The sequence below is a fragment of the Bison bison genome, unplaced genomic scaffold (genome assembly GCF_000754665.1).
Source record: "Bison bison bison isolate TAMUID 2011002044 unplaced genomic scaffold, Bison_UMD1.0 scf7180017860456, whole genome shotgun sequence".
Taxonomy (NCBI): domain Eukaryota; kingdom Metazoa; phylum Chordata; class Mammalia; order Artiodactyla; family Bovidae; genus Bison; species Bison bison.
Window position 1 is genome coordinate 586,446 of NW_011491028.1, and position 12,324 is coordinate 598,769.

The following is a 12,324-nucleotide window of genomic DNA, read 5'->3' on the forward strand; positions in this document are numbered from 1 at the left end:
TCACATCCATACATGACCACTGGAAAAACCATAGCCTTGACTAGACGGACCTTTGTTGGCAAAGTAATGTCTCTGCTTTTGAATATGCTGTCTAGGTTGGTCATAACTTTCCTTCCAAGGAGCAAGCGTCTTTCAATTTCATGGCTGCAATCACCATCCACAGTGATTTTGAAGCCCAGAAAAATAAAGTCTGTCACTGTTTCCACTGTTTCCCCATCTATTTGCCATGAAGTGATGTTTACTAGGTCCTAGTAAACTCTCATTACTGTTAGCTAGAAGATAGAGCAGGAAGGTGAGAGAGCAAGTAAGTAATGGACCTTCCATCTCACACGTGGGGCAGAAATGTGCTGAGAAGGGACCCTGGACTCTTGATCCCACTTAGTTTTCTGCTTAAACCATCCTCTGAAAATTCAGTGCTGTTCACTGTCATTTATAGGTCACATGGTCCTCGTCCTGGCCTGGGAGCCATAGCATCAGGTTCCATCTGGCAGATTGGTTTTTTCAGAGAGCCACATGTGCATTTTGTTTCAGCTCTGTGGACATACAGGTTCCCACTCTCTAAGGTATGGATACTGTAGAGCTCAGCTAGTAATAATAGTATCTTATAGAAGGCTGATTTTCTAGTTATAAATACTTTAACACTTAATGATGCTCGGATACTTTTGTAATCAGTATTTATGCTCTATGAAGTAACACAGTTCTTACTGTTGCTCTCTCATGTCTATGAATAATGACGTGGCTTTCGAAAGCTGAGGTTAAATCCATAAAGGCTGTGGCGCAGTAATTACTTCTATGATCCTTCATATGGTCTGAGAAGTGTTTAAAGTCCAGATGCCCCAGGATTAGTTTTACATTTATTTTTTGGTTTCTTTAGGGTAAGGCTTATTTTTTAAAAGGAAGAATGTATTTTAACTACCGTGTGTTAGGTGTGTTAGAATTCCTCTCCTGTCTACACCCGAGTGTAAGAGCAGAGGCAGCTGCAACTAGTTTGATGTCATGTGTCCACAGCCTAAAAATCCCTGCAAGAGACCCTGGCAAGCAGAAGGTAGTGATTTTACAAGAGCAGATTAAATAAGGGAGGAGCTTCCGTGGCACAGAGCAGATAATTGGCTCTTGCATCGTGGGGTTCTCTGCCAGAAATCAAGCACGAATGCCTTTGGGTTCTCAGGCCCCACTTGTCATGCTGGTTTCTGCAGGGAAGGATGAGATGAAATAAAAGGGACGTGCTTTTTGTTCTTCCGGGCCTTTCCCTCCATCTGACATCGTTCCAGCCTACTCCTACTCCCACGATGCTCTACTCACTGTTCTGCCCCTCAGATCTCAGCCTTTCCCTCCATCTGACATCGTTCCAGCCTACTCCTACTCCCACGATGCTCTACCTCACTGCTCTGCCCCCTCAGATCTCAGGTTTCTTTGTCTTCAGCCATAGCGCTTGTTTTGCAGACAAATAGTAACTTACTTAAAAAATAATGGTAGTGATTGATTCCATGGAACATGCATCAATTCCAGGCACTAAGTACTTTACTTACATTATTTCATTTCCTCTTCTTTATCACAGCTTCGTAACAGCTTCACAGGTAGTTTTGTCTTTACTGGACGCTGTGGGAACTGGAGAAATTAAAAAATCTTGTCCACGGTCACATGGCAGGAACTCATAAAATGAACATTGGAACCCGAGTGTACATACTTCCAAAACTTTTGTTCTTAATTTTGATTTTACCATAACAATAGCTGCCATTGGTTGAAGGTATGTTCCCAAAACCACCGCATAGAAAAACAACTTTCTTAAAGAATCATGGTTTGCATTGCCCTGATATGATATATAAAGTTCATGTAATTAACTCTTGATATGATTACTGAATAGGACACAACATCACTTCTAGGTATTCTTGCCAAAAATGCATAACTTTAATCATGAAAACATCTGAGAAACCCAAACTGAGAGACATTCTACAGAATAACTTTTTTTTTTCAATAGTATCAAGGTCATAATGGCAAAGAAAAATTGGGGAATTACCACATATTGGAGGAGATTAAGGAGATTGTGGGACTAGAAAGAGGGGATTGGGGGAAAATTGGTGAAATTCAAGTATAATCTGTTTTTAAGTTAATAATATAGCAATGTTAATTTCTTGATTTTGATAGCTACTGTAGTTAAGTTGTTAATACAGGAGAAATGTTTTCTGTTCTATTATTTTAACTTTTATATAAATCTACAATTATATCAAAATAAAAAATATTTTAAGCCATCTGAGATCAGTATTATATATTCTCGGTTTAGAGATGAGGCAACACAAATTTCAACTGTTAGGTAACTCACCTAAGATCATACAAATGGTTGTTATTGTTAGTGAAGGAATGAGGAAGAATTCTAACTCAGTCTTGGAGATTTTCAAAGCTCATTTTAATCACATGCTTTATGGCTGCCTCACGTTTAAATCGAAAAGGCAGTGGCACCCCACTCCAGTACTGTTGCCTGGAAAATCCCATGGATGGAGGAGCCTGGTAGGCTGCAGTCCATGGGGTCGCTAGAGTTGGACACGACTGAGCGACTTCACTTTCGCTTTTCACTTTCATGCACTGGAGAAGGAAATGGCAACCCACTCCAGTGTTCTTGCCTGGAGAATCCCAGGGATGGGGGAGCATGGTGGGCTGCCGTCTATGGGGTCGCACAGAGTCAGACATGACTGAAGCGACTTAGCAGCAGCAGCATGTTTAAATATGTGTGTTCAAAACATTAGCTAAACTCCATCCCCATTAGATAGACCTTATACTAGGAGGAAAAAAAAAACCCAGCAACTTTGTGCCTGTTGAAAAAAAGCTATGCATATATTTCATTACTATTATAAAATTACATGATAAATTTTGTGTGTGTTTATGGCGCAATATTAATAGGGAATTTTATACTTAAGGGAATTTTAAATCAAAGTTATATAAATTTTTTACCAACAAAAATGAAAACTATTAATTATAAAACTGTTCTTATTTTTTTCAAATAATTTCTACATCCTACATCTCCAAATTAAAAATATCATGTTTCTGTCTCTTCTTGCTACCCAGCTCTCTCAAACTTTTTTCTATAAATGTCATTGGCACAGTGAAGCTAATACTGTTTAATGCACAAGAGCCAAGAAGAAAGCCATATTTTTGTCATATTAAAAGATTGATATTTTGGGGAAAAAAATGGATAAATTGTTTTCAAACTTCAAGCCAAATAGGAGAATGCAAAAAAAAAAAAAACACAATCCTTTGTAAGTTTTAAAAATCTTGATAAAATATGATTATAGTGGAAGTCTTTTTAAACTAAAAGACAAAAAGAAGTGGATCAGTTGGCTTTGTTCAAGTCTAAATAATTTAGTGATAAATTCTGGATAATTCTTTGATGTATAGAATTGTGGCAGTATTCTAGTGCTAAAGATCTAACTTGAGGTTGCTTAGTTTCTGAGCCTCCATGTCCTCAGCTACAAAATGGGTACAATAAACTCACCCAAAAATTTTGCTTAAAGAATTGGATAATTTTATAGTTTATATACCTTCACATAGGAGATTTAAACATTTTTTTTTTCTTATTAAGAATCTATTGTACTGCTGCTTGTAAGTCCTGAAGTTGCTTGCTTCTAAAGACTTTGACCTTTGTTATTTTGATTTACATGTGTTAGGTGTTTCAAGGAAAGTCAGAAAGCAAGTTTCTCTTTGCCAAGACGTTACACCAACCAGCATGTTGTGGTACTATTTTTTAATAGTATATAATTCCTTGTGGCCATTTGATAAAACCAGAAGCTCATAAAATGAAGCCCAGAGTGACAGACCGAGGAAATTTAGTTTGGTAAAACCAGAGCTATTTTTGGGGGTGCTCTGAGAGGAACTCTTAACTTGGATCTGTCTGCTAAATTTAGTCTGTCAGCTTGACAGTTTCTCCTCTCAGTTTCTGTTGATAATAGAGAACATGGGGGTGTGTCTGAGGGTTTTTAGTGGGGAGAAGGAAAGTGTGTGTATTGGGGGAGGGCATCCACTTTTAAAATAGCTATTTATTTCAATTTATTTATTATAGCCTTTTATTGATAAGATATATGCCTGAATCACTTTGTTGTCCACCAGAAGCTAACAAAACAAAATACCTTAATTGATCAGTTAAAGTGCTTAGTTATCAATTAAGTGCTTAGTTATACTAGACACTATTAGTGATTAATTCCACTCCATTCATTCATTCATTCAACAAATATTTATTGAATGCCTATGCTGTACTAGATGTTATACTAGTCCATTGAAGGTTTTAGGTACAACTATTTATTTCTACTCAAGTTTGGAGTATTTCGGAATAAAAATTTTCCATTAGTTCACAGATACTTCTTGGGACTTCCCTGATGGCTCAGATGGTAAAGCATCTGCCTACAATGTGGGAGACCCGGGTTCGATCCCTGGGTTGGGAAGATCCCCTGGAGAAGGAAATGGCAACCCACTCCAGTATTCTTGCCTGGAAAATCCCATGGACGGAGGATCCCGTTAGGCTATAGTCCATGGGGTGGCAAACAGTCGGACACAGCTGAGCGACTTCACATTCACTTCTTTGAGTATTATGGGTCGTATGCGCTAATGGATTGAATAGGGGCAGGTAAAGCTTGCCAGTGATGTCTTTGCTAGAATGTATGTTGTTGTTAAGTCACTCAGTCATGTCCAGCTCTTTGAGACCTCATGGACTGCAGCACTCCAGACTTCCCTGTCCTTCACTATCTCCTAGAATTTGCTCAAACTCATGTCCATTGAGTTTATGATTCCATCCAACCATCTCATCCTCTGTCGCCCTCTTCTGCCCTCAATCTTTCCCAGCACCAGGGCCCTTTCCAGTGAGTCAGCTCTTTGTATCAGGTGGCCAAAGTATTACAGCTTCAGCTTCAGCATCAGTCCTTCCAGTGAATATTCAGGATTGATTTCCTTCAGGATTGACTGGTTTGACCTGCTTGTAGTCCAGGGGACTCTAGAGTCTTCTCCAATACCACAGTTTGAAAGCATCAATTCTTTGGTGCTCTTTATTCTTCTTGATGGTCCAACTCTCACATCTGTACATGACTACTGGAGAAACCATAGCTTTGACTATATGCACCTTTGTCAGCAAAGTGATGTCTCTGCTTTTTAATATGCTGTCTAGCTTCATCATAGCTTTCCTTCCAAGGAGCAAGTGTCTTTTAATTTCATGGATGCAGTTGCTGTCTGCAGTGATTTCGGATCCAAAGATAATAAAGTCTGTCACTATTTCCCCATCTATTTGCCATGACGTGATGGGACCAGATTTCGTGATCTTCATTTTTTGAATGTTGAGTTTTAAGCCAGCTTTTTCACTCTCTTCTTTCACCTTTATCAAGAAGTCTTTTGGTTCCTCTTCGCTTTCTGCCATTGTGCTGTGCTTAGTTGCTCGGTCATGTCCGACTCTGAGACCCCATGCACTGTAGCCCACCAGGCTCCACTGTCCATGGGGATTTTCCAGGCAAGCATACTGGAGTGGGTTGCCATGCCCTCCTCCAGGGGATCTTCCCAACCCAGGGATCGAACCCAGGTCTCAAGCATTGCAGGCAAAAACTTTACCATCTGAGCCACCAGAGACACCCTTTCCTTAAGGGTGGTGTCATCTATGTATCTGAGGTTGTTAATGATTCTCCTGGCAATCTTGCTTCCAGCTTGTAATTCATTCAGCTTGGCATTTTGCATAATGTACTCTGCACGTAAGTTAAATAAGCAGAGTGACAGTATACAGCCTTGCCATACTCCTTTCCCAATTTGGAACCAGCCTGTTGTTCCATGTCCAATTCTAAGTGTTGCTTCTTGACCTGCTTACAGGTTTCACAGGAGGCAGATAAGGTGGTCTGGTATTCCCATCTCTTGAAGAATTTTTCACTATTTGTCGTGATCCACACAGTCAAAGGCTTTAGCATAGTCAATGAAGCAGAAGTAGATATTTTTCTGGAATTCTCTTGCTTTTTCGCTGATCCAACAGATGTTAGCTATTTAATCTCTCGTTGCATATAGTATGATGGAATTGAAATTTACTAAGCTTAAGAGGGCATGCACAAGGAGTAGGTTTGGAGAAGAGTTGAAATTTGGTTTTTGGGCTTTTTAGCCTAGTTAGACAGGAACCATGCTGTATGCATGCCTGTCTCCCAGGATGCCCATGACAGTGCTTTATGCATAGTACACACGTAATTAATGTTTGATTTTATTTGGATTCAGTGATTTGGCTTTTATTAATATGTATACTTTTCAGCCCTTGGCTCTTTAGTGCTGGCTTTGTTTATGCCAAAAAGAAAAGCTCATTATGAATATAAACAGAAAATAAATCTGAGCTGTGTTTTCAGTGAAGTTGATGTGCCTCGCACCTTGCCAGAGTGCTTTGTTAATAGACTCTCTGAATTCTGATCATCAAGTTCCTTTAATGAACTGGATCTCTATAATACAGACTTAGCTCTTTACAAAAAGAATTTAGGTGTGCAGATCTTTTATTATGCGTGTGAGTTGCTTCTGGTAGCACAGGTGTGGAACATAATCACATGTGGATTAGAAACCCAGAGGATTGCCATTGTTATTTTATGGTAAGAATGTAGTTTTCAGAAATACTTTGAAGTGCCGTTTGGGGCATTTTAGGGGAAAATTTTATCTGCCCTCCCGCTGATGAGACGTTGAGAGATTCCTTTGTCCTACATGTAGTCTACCATTGTTCTTAGTCATTTTTCCAGTTTCCATCCTTGTGACTGGTGCTTTATGTCTTTGCAGATTAAATCCATATTTTCCCCTGCTCCTCTTTCTCTTTTATACTGAAATAACTTGTGACATTTGAAAGTTAAATTCTTTGATCTCACATTTTACATCTTTAGATCATTTGACAGGATTCTGAAATGCTTTTAATGAGCTATGTCACCTTTTCAGGTTATGATAACACAGTGTTCTCATTGTATGTAAAACTGACATTTTGTCAGATGGTTTAGGTATTAATGCATATAGAATTTGGAAAGAAAGATGAGACTACATGATCTGAACATTAAGAAACGCAACTCAGAACAGTGATCCTTGTAGTTCTATTTTAGCGGCCAGGGCCTAATGAGGAGCGAGTAATTAGGGACTTGCCATCTCCATGCATTTGCTCAGATGTGCCTGTGTTACTATCCCAGCCAGTGTCTCAACAGCTGACGCAAATTAATGGGAACAGCGCATCCAAAAAGAATCTGGGAGTCTCACCTACAGAAACAGTTGGGAAACATCTGTAAGGTCTTATATTTAGGCTCTTTCCCACTGTGACACTTAAAAATCTGATTAAACATACTACCGAGGAGGGTTTTGGTAACTTTGAAAAGTGTGAGGGCTTAGTTTTAGGTAGAAAATAGCTGTGTATATAATTTGGGGGGAAAAAAACAAGTATTTTTACTTAATTCATTATCGTATAAATATGAAATTATAAATGTTTGAATACTTTTGGTTTTTGTGTTATGGCATTGACTCTTCATTGTCTTTTAATTTGCTCATAAAAGAATAAAAATTAAGGAACCTCTCTGAGCCTTCTGTTTAGGCATAACAACTGGATAGTGATTCCTTTTCTATGTTTAAGGAATTAAGTTCCTGCCAACAGGGACCAATGTTATTTTCTTCTCATATTAAAGAAAGTCTAAAAGGAAAAAATGGTATGATTAAAGGAAGTGTGTTTTCCCATCTGAAAAAAATCCTAGCTGTATTTCTTTTCAGGAGATTATATTTTGAAGTAACTTTTTGATGAAATGGTTTTATAAATTTATTCCTTTTTTTTTTTTTTTAGTTAGGGGGGGGTTGTAAAAATTTTTGGGAATGATGGGGTCCGCCTTAGATGATAAAGAATCCGTGTTTAACACCTGTGTTCTTAGAATCAAATACAGTCACCTGCCTTCCTTCTCTAGTATTTATTTTTTCACTCATGAAACAGATACTAACATTGAATGCCTACTGTGTGCTAGCTCCCAAGGATACAGTAATGAAAAAAACACAAGAGACCCTGTATCTTGGAGCTTCCATTTTGGCTGGGCAGAAAGACGCTCAGCAAGGAAGATGATGTCAATAGGAGGATGGTCATGAAAGGCTTGGTGAAGAGATGACGTGTAAGAGTGGAGGCCTGAAAGCTGAGTGGAAGTCTGTAGTGCAGAAGGAGTAGGGTGAGAGTGTTCGCAGCGTGTTTCAAGACCCTGGGGTGGCTGGGAACTGAAAATAGACCAGCGTAGTTGTCGTGTGGTGCACAGTGGAGGCGCTTGGCCACACGAAGGCAGGCCCAGTCTTACAAGTTGTGTAACAATTAGGTGTGGATTTTATTCCCAGAGCATTGGCGAACACTGCAGGATTTCAAATACGGGAATCACACAGTTGAAGAAGCTCTCTTTGCTGCCCCATGGCAAATACAGTTGGTTTGGGCACAAGAACGCCATTGAGGAGGCCATGGCAGTAATTTAAATGAAATGTAGCCTTGGCTGAACTATGGTGGTTGTATGAAGTAAAGAGAAATAAATGGATTTGTGGTACAGTTGGCAGAACTTGAATCCTTGGTGACATTTTTGCTGTTTTAAGTTATAGTTCTTTTTCATCTTTGCCAACTCAATCACTGAAGAATGGTACCTTGCTATTATATATTTATTTATTTGTTACCTTGTGAGATTAAAAAAAAATTCTGTGTCTGTGTGTGGCCTATTTGCAATCTTTGTTTAAAATCATTTCCTTAACTGATTTTTAAAGAGATCTTGATATCTGTGATCTATGACAAATTTATAAAATATTTTGTCTTGTGTTTTTTTTTATCTGTGGAATATTTTGATTGATATTTTTATGGTTGTTTAAAGCCGTGTTTTATACATTTGGTGTCACATGTGTTAATGTTGAGAGATTTCAGAAATGCATGTAAATGTGCATTCAGTTGAGATAATACTTTATATATGACTTATTTTAAAATTAGTTCACTATAACATAACATAGTAATATATGTTCAAGGCTTTTTAAGAACTAAGAATTTATTTCACCTGATGCACAATAGCTTTAGTGTGCTTGTTCAGATCTTTCAATTTTATCATGCCTTAGAAAAAGTTAACTAATTTAATAACTTCTGTAAACTTACATATTTTTACATCACTGATTTAGTTGCAGGGTTCTAATTTTGTTGCATTAAATTATAGTTAAGGAAGCCAGAAAACAAAGCCTATTACATTTCTATATAAACCAACAATAAATATTTAAGTGATTGTCTTACGGTTAGTTAGTGCTTCTCATAAGCTGTGTTCTTTAATTGTAGGCCTTTGCACTTCTTTGAGGTCCTGCACCCTAGGCATAGTCTCATTTGGGTGAGATTGCAGAATAGCCCAGATATGCAGTATGTTTGAGAGACTGTGGAAATGGCCATGTGACTAATTGTAGAGTCACTAGAGCCACGTTCGAATCACGTGGGTATAGTGAAAGGAGCCTCAATTGATGATTTAGCAAAGAGGGGTTCTAGTTCTTGCAGTTTCACCCCTAGATGTATTGCTTAGGTGTAGGGTCTCTGTTGGAAGATGTCTGTCAAACCCTTCATGGTCTGCTGCTGTTAAGTCGCTTCAGTCGTGTCCGACTCTGTGCGACCCCACAGATGGCAGCCCACCAGACTTCCCCATCCCTGGGATTCTCCAGGCAATAATACTGGAGTGGGTTGCCATTTCCTTCTCCAGTGCATGAAAGTGAAAAGTGAAAGTGAAGTCGCTCAGTCGTGTCCGACTCTTCGCGACCCCATGGACTGCAGCCCACCAGGCTCCTCTGCCTATGGGATTTTCCAGGCAAGAGTACTGGAGTGGGGTGCCATTGCTTTCTGTTTGGGAAGGGTGCTAAGATGAGTCTGTAATTTCATAGGCTTTCTGCTGCCCCCTGGTGGTATTCTACCTTAGTCCACAGCTGGAACTTTTACAGATCCCTTTACAACCTGGATATGTGTTCCCCTGCTGACTGGCTTGATGAATGAGGAGCATCCCTTTTGTGCAGCTGAGCTGTGGTTCTGCTAACCATTGGCCAATTGATAAAGAAGCTCAGTGAAGGTGAACCCTGGAAATTTGGGAAATTACCAGATCGTTGGAGCCAAGAAGACTGGCTCCAACAGCCAGTGATCACTAGACAAGAGTTGACCAGATGATGGGTATTCATTTTTAACAGTTAGTATAATTGCTTAGTTTTTTTTTTGTTTTTTGCTTTTTTTTTTTGAGTGTGGAGATAAAGGTAAAGAAGACCTACACTTGCTTTTCCTGAAGTCCAAGAGACCGGGGAAGGAGACTGGCACAGGGAGCCATTTGTTGGAGAAGAATAAAACACGATGGGACACAGACATCACCTTTCTGGCTAGGACCAACCACAGGATGTACATTTAGGTGCTGTCAATTTAGAAGTTACGCCTTTAGATCACCTCTAGGCTGAAAATAGTTAAAACTCACCTAGCTCTCAAAGTTAGTATTAGAATTTATCTGGGAACATAGACTTGAATTTGATTTCTCCTGTGTGGGCCTGTGCCTTGTTAATTCTGCAGTGTGGTGTTGGTCACCAGGGTCATGTTCCTTATATTAGCTTTTTTTTTACTCCGTGAGTCACATATATTTGTTAATAGTGTAGATTTAGAAGAGATTTGATAGATATTTTTCTCACTGAAAGGGAAAAGCTTTCATTTCCCAGCCAGTGGGGATTTCTGATCCTCAGTAGACTATAAAAAGTTGTTTCACTTTAGATCAGGTTTTTTTATTTTGCATTAATCAAGAAACTGTGTCTTCTCTGGACCTACTCTTAATCTGTTACCAGCACTAGGCAGTCCCAATGTAAACAGCAAAGGTGTATTTTAAATTAGTTGTGTTTTGTTATTACACATGGGGATCAGGGCCCCCATCAGGCTTCCAAAGTCTGTCAATTATTAAAAGTGGTGGTGCTGGGCTTCTCTGGTGGTTCTGTGATAAAGAAACCGCGTGCCAGTGAAGGAGATGCAGATTCGATGCCTGATCTGGGAAGATCCTACATGCCACAGAGCCACTTAAGCCCATGAGCCACTACTGAGCCTGTGTTCTAGAGTCTGGGAGCTGCACTGCTGAAGCCCACGGGCCCTAGAGCCTGTGCTCCGCAACAAGAGAAGCCACTGCAGCAAAGAACAGCCCCTGCTCACTTCAGTTAGAGAAAGCTCACACAGCAGTGAAGACCCAGCACAACCAAAATAAAATAAAATGATTTTTTTAAAAAGTAGTCTTTGGGGACTTCCCTGGTGGTCCAGTGGTTAAGAATCTACCTTCCAGTGCAGGGTGTGTGTGTTTGATTCCTGGCCAGGAAACTTAAGATCTCGTATGCCTCATGGCCAAAAAAAAAGCATAAAACGAAAGCAATATTTTAACAAATTCGATAGAGACTTAAAAAAAATGTGATGCTTCTGTTTCAAATTATTAGCACACATCTAACTAAAACTATTTTTAAACCAATTTCTAGGTAGCATAAGCATTCTGGGAGAGAATTAATTTAGAAACTGAAATAGTAAACCTTCTTGCACATTTTGATGATGTATGAGATGAGAAAAATACATTTGAAAACTGAACTGCTTTAGAAAATATGGGGAAATGGTTATTGTTTAGAAAATATATCTAAAATTAATGGTACTGTTACTCTCCAGCAAATTTTTAGAGTAGCGACAGAAGAAAGAAAAAGACTTTGAGCTTCTAGGGGAGGCAAAGGTGAGAAGGCAAATACATGAGAAAACTAATGGTGGAGAAAGGTTACTGTTAGCAGGGTTTGTTATATAGAGTTCGCCTGCACCATCTCTGGGCTGATGCGTTTTTAGGCTCTTAAAGTTGTTTCCAATGACTAACTTCTGTCCTTCCTTGTAGAGGAAGAGGGAATGTGTCTGCAAATTTATGCCCTTAGTTCAGTTCAGTTGCTCAGTTGTGTCCGACTCTGCAACCCCATGGACTGCAGCATGCCAGGCTTTCCTGTCCATCACCAACTCCGAGAGCTTGCTCAAACTCATGTCTATCGAGTCGGTGATGCCATCCAACCATCTCATCCTCTGTCGTCCCGTTCTCCTCCTGCCTTCAATCTTTCCCATTGTCAGGTCTTTTCCAGTGAGTCAACTCTTCACATGAGGTGGCCAAAGTACTGGAGTTTCAGCTTCAACATCAGTCCTTCCAATGAACACCCAGGACTGATCTCCTTTAGGATGGACTGGATGGATCTCCTTGCAGTCCAAGGGACTCTCAAGAGTCTTCTCCAACACCACAGTTCAAAAGCATCAATTCTTTGGCGCTCAGCTTTCTTCACAGTCCAACTCTCACATCCATACATGAC

General features: G+C 39.5%; 1 protein-coding gene across 22 annotated transcripts in view; it reads left to right on the top strand.

Annotated features, from left to right (window-relative positions):
* The window catches only part of SGMS1 (sphingomyelin synthase 1), a 330,390-nt gene that overhangs the window by 262,301 nt on the left and 55,765 nt on the right, over nucleotides 1-12,324 (top strand). The gene's annotated exons all lie outside the window — the stretch shown is intronic.